At 47.1% G+C, this 5,052-nt stretch overlaps 2 long non-coding RNA genes across 2 annotated transcripts; one reads left to right on the forward strand and one right to left on the reverse strand.

The window, feature by feature from the left end:
- The first annotated feature begins 215 nt into the window (after nt 1-215).
- Nucleotides 216-3,033, forward strand: LOC141020997 (uncharacterized). The gene is made up of 2 exons (XR_012180995.1): nt 216-2,024; nt 2,764-3,033. It is a non-coding gene; the product is annotated as an uncharacterized lncRNA (long non-coding RNA).
- On the reverse strand, nt 2,915-3,682 carry LOC120976346 (uncharacterized). Its single transcript, XR_005771608.3, has 2 exons — nt 3,328-3,682; nt 2,915-3,251 (listed from the first exon to the last, which is right to left on the reverse strand). It is a non-coding gene; the product is annotated as an uncharacterized lncRNA (long non-coding RNA).
- Nucleotides 3,683-5,052: the final 1,370 nt, after the last annotated feature.

Genomic DNA, 5,052 nt, shown 5'->3' on the forward strand with positions numbered 1-5,052 from the left:
TCTATTCATGGTTGTCGTACCACGCCTTTGAGTTGTCATGGCACCTTTTGTGCTGGTTGGTCAGGTGCTCGTGACCCGTAGGACTGCGAGAGGAGAAGAAAAAACGAGGTGGCGACTGGCGGGGGTGCGGAGGACGGTGGCGCGGGACCGGGCCAAGAGTGGGTGGGCGGCACGGCAGCTGGCTTTTATCATCCGCCCACCTTCGTTCTAGCTTTACGGCAACGCCTCCACGATGCCAACATCTTCCCACGTCGTTGCGGGCACATGCTTTGGAGCGTCCCTCTCCTGCAACCGTCGCCATTTTTGTATGCTCCGTTTCTCTCTGAAGCCGGGTTTGGTTTTCTGTCGCTGGGGGTTTTCGCACTTTCCGCGGCGGCCACGGCGAGGTCAGGTGCAGCGCGACCCCTCGGCGCATCAACGCATGCGAGAGATTCCTCCCACGGCGCCCTAGACCATGCCCGTGTCCAATTTGCTTCGTCGTGACTTCACGACTTGACTCGTGCATGTGGTGGCTGAGTGGCTGTGTTCCCGGTTCGAAATGCACGCCGGTATAGAGATGTGACTCTCCGCTAGGTGCCGAGCACTACGACGCTGCCTCTGCACGGCGCCGTAGTTAGCACTAGCAGCCAGGATCACGGAGGGAGTACGTCATATGCCATTGCCACCCATCGGTACCACGGCCCACGGGTACCAGTGAACAACTCCGGATCAGTAGCTCTGCCTCTGCACACCCTCGTGGCTGTTCGGCACGGCCAAGCACCAGCCAAGATCCGTGACGCTTGTCCAGACAAATCCGGGCGAGTTTTCTGCATATATTCAAGAGCATGGTCGCTGCAACTCTCTTCAGAGCGTCACCAGCAATGGCGTTGGTATCCTTCCCCTCTCGCCTAGTCACCCGAACTCTCCTGGTGCTCCTACTAGCAGCTCTTGTATCTTCGAATGCCGAGCCAAAGATCACCCGGCAGGTCGTCCTCCCGGCTGGCCAACACCTCGGCAACGAAAGGTTCCCAGCCCACGAACAAAGGACGGCTCCCGCTAGCCGGACATCGCCTGAGCCGCCGTGCTGCGGTCGCGATCACCACCGGCACAAAGCTCTGGTGCCACCGTTGAGGATTCTTGGACTGAGGACACCCGTCGTTACTCCGCCCCCACCGCAGCAGGGCAGGCGGCGGTCCGGCAAGGGGCCGCTGCACTTTCCTCCACCACCGCCACCGCCACCGCCTCCGCCTTCATCGCCACCGCAACTGTAGTAGGCTCGTAGCTGCATTAGCGGGGCAGGGAATCGGCTGTCCATTTCCCTGCATGGAGCTTTGGCTTGTTCAGGATATACAATCAAGGCGGCTTTGCGTGCTAACAGTTCTTTAGTTAGGTGTTTCCGTTTCGGATCAGCAATGGAAGTTCAGGGATTATACCTTGTCGACCTCTTGACCTTGTACTTACACTTTTTTTTTTTTTTAAACTGGGCAAAAGATTTGCCGTATGTAGTATTAATAAAGGAGAGAGTAGAGTGTTTGTGTTACGAGACCGAAAGTACAAATTTGTTACTCTCCTGGAATAGAAAGAAGTATATTTTTCACTCTCAAATCCTGTCCAATGTCTCCATAACCCCCCAAAGTCGATTTTGGTCTGATTTAGACCCCAAAAATGTCAATACCGGTTTAATCTCCCCGAGTGGTTTAGTGTCACATCAAGAGTGGTTTTGCATCTGATTTTGTGATTAGGCACTGATTTGTCACTGACGTGGCGTGCTTTATGTGGCGTTCGTCTTCGTCCTGTTTCGCCTTCCTAGTGCAGACAGGAAATCGGAAAGGCCGCAGCGCCGCCGTCCACACCTACTGCAATTGCGTCGCCGTAGTTGCCGCCGTAGCCGCCGTCGTCGCCGGCGGCGGCCACCGTCTCTCTCACTTGACGTCGCCTTGGCATGGGATAGAGGAAGCGTGCGGTCTGTCGTATTCCGCGGTTAGGGCTACGCTGCCCTCAATCGTCGCGAGTCCGTCTTCGTCGGAATCAAGCGATGGCTTCAGGTATGCTTACCGCACATGGGATCAGTAATGTTCGTGTTAAGGGCGAGGCTTGATCGCATCATGTGTTCGTGATAGCTCTGTTGTTTTGATATTAAAATGGGCTAATTTGCAGATGACCGGCCTGTTAATTTCAGAAATAAAGTAGATGAATTTGCACTGTGCCTGTAGTGATGATTGTCTTATAGAAACAGAACGTGACGTTTTTGACCGAATTTGACTGCTGAAGAGTGTTAACTCTGAATTTTGACTGCTGTTTTAGTAGTGCAGTATAAATACTCTGAATTTTGACAGCATTTGTACAGAACTTTTACTGTAATTTTAGTACTGCAGTATAACTAGTCTGAATTTGGACTGAATTCAGAGTAATTTTAGTAGTTTTGAGTACAGTTTTGACTGCAGTTTCAATAGTGCATTTGCATTTGACTGCAGTTTTAGTAGTTTTGACTGTATTTTCAGTAGTTTTAGTAGTTTTGACTGCAGCTTCAAGTTCTGTACATGTCATTTATCTTCATGTACGTGTACACATGCTTGGTGCCATGGTTGTATATTTTTATTTTCTTGGTGCCATCTATTGTAACGTGATGTACTTTCGGGGTTTATCCCCACTAATCTGGGAATATAATGAGGGTTTTAGTTTGCCAAATTAAACTAGTGTATTTGGACAGAATATGGACTGAATTATGATTGCATTTGTTTACTCTGTAAGTATAACTGAGAAGAAATTTCATTCATTTTGCAGCTCGTTTGGATCCGCGAGATCCACTTGATTACTTGTTGGCCATATATCATTAAGCCGGCTCATTTGAGAGGAAAAATGGACAGGTTGACTACTCAGGAGAACTAGGGGCAGAGGTGTTTATGCTCAATTATGCAGAATTGTGTGCTTACGCTGAGGAATTTTTTTTCTGAAAAATTCAATCTTCTGAACATCCTACAGACATTTTTCTTATAAATTCTCAGCATGAAGCACTACTCATGTGAATTACAACAGGCACTACTCACGTCTAAATCTTGCTAATTTTATCTGCAAGTCTTCTACTTAAGGACCTAATTCTACTACTGCTGCGTGCTTGAATTGCATCTCATTCACAAACTACCTCATGCCCATCTCCAGTCAACTACCTTCGCCATGCAAGCTTCAGCCTAGAGCGAGATTCTTCAATTACATCTTCTCTTTTTTCAGACGATTCAGCAACATCATGCCACGATTCACCAACAGTCCAGACCCTGAAATTGCATTGCAAATAGCTAACAATGGACTTTTCCAAGAAAATAGGCTCACACAAGAACAGCAAGAACACACCTTTGATTTCTTGGTACCTTCGCCCTGGATTCAACAGGCTTCAGGTAATCTGCCGACGGGCTTTCACTCCGCATCCGCACAACACTAACTTGTACTGCAACGGACCCTCATGATATGGCACCGGCGACAGTGTCGTCGTAGCCGTACCACTAGAATAGGACCTGCGTCCTGTGGAGGAGCTAGCCGAGAAGCTCGCGGATGACGCCATGGACTGCAGCCGATTCAAGAGTGAGGCCTGAATTCGAGCGTGAGGTCTTGGATCGAGTGAGCGAGCGTCGATGGGGAATTTAGGGTTCAAGCGCCCATTTGGGGAATTTCTGAACTGTAAACACTGGCCGGGAAATCAGTGACCATTTGCCACATCAATGCCAAGTGATCATCAAATAAACGAAAACCACATGCAAAACCACTCTTGATGTGACACTAAACCGCTCAGGGGCAGATTAAATCGGTATTGATATTTTTGGGGTCCAAATCAGATCAAAATCGACTTTGGGGGGTTATGGAGACATTGGATAGGATTTGAGGGTGAAAACTATACTTCTTTCCCTGGAATAATGGTCCTCAGCTTTTTGGCGCCCCCGGCAACCCAAATTGAAGCCTCAAGTTTGATGTTGTTGAGCAAGATCGTTGGCGAAAAGGACTTGTTTTACAAAATATTCTTGCATTTCTTTCACTCCAAATAGGCCAACAAATGAGCATGGTAGAAAAGATAAGCTTTGGATTCTTGCTCGAGGCCTCAAGTTCAATGAGGCGCTTTTGTCGGAATGGTTAATCCATCAATCTTTGACCGAGGGCTCAAGTTCAATGAGGAAGTGTCGATGTGTTCAAGCTGTAGCCACTCATTGACCAAATTCCAAAGACGGAGAGTGAATCTACACTTGTAAAAAAGGTAAGCTCCGGATTCTTGCTCTCTCTTCCAAAGGGGGCAAAGATTGCAATTTGGCCAACCCCGCTTAGGCTGTGTTTGGTTGAGCTGCAGATTCTGTAAAAACTGCTGTGAGCTGTGAAAAAGCTGATGTGAACTTTCAGCTGTGAAAAAGCTGGAAGCTGTTTGGCTGAAACAGTTGTGCTGTAGATTTGACTGTGAATTGTCTGGAATGATCCTGAGAAGTGAGTCTATATTTTTATGTGCAACTTGACCATAGAATAATGATATGTACATTGGTAGGCAATAGAAGGACCATTTTTCAAAGGAAAATTATGATGGGGTTAGATGATTCACACCTAACATTGTACGAATACAACGATTATACTTTCATGTTGCATATTACATACAAATAGATATTGCCCCCATAATAACTTTACAAAAGGCATGCACCATAGAATATACATATGGTTCACATGACGATGAACTCCATCAAGATAGCTAACCTATGTTGCTATCGCAAGACAAGCATCGGCTATCCTACTACGAATAGTATCCATGGTATTTTCGTTCTCCTCCTCTTCAACGGGATCCGCTTGTGTCATTTCTGCTTGAGCACCCCAAAAGCACGCTCAACGACATTGCGTTCTTCCGTTCTCGCTTCCCATTTCTCCAAAACATTCTTTCAACCCTTCTTATTTAAATAACTTACCGGCCTATTCCCATTTTCAACCTCTTCTCTGAATATTTCTATGATTTTCTTCAGATTCGCATCATCCCACACCGCTTTTTCAGTCATTCTTCAATCAAGCAAAACAATGGCATAGCAATACAACAATATATATGGTCTAGAAAGG

Source organism: Aegilops tauschii, chromosome 1 (genome assembly GCF_002575655.3).
Source record: "Aegilops tauschii subsp. strangulata cultivar AL8/78 chromosome 1, Aet v6.0, whole genome shotgun sequence".
Lineage (NCBI taxonomy): Eukaryota > Viridiplantae > Streptophyta > Magnoliopsida > Poales > Poaceae > Aegilops > Aegilops tauschii.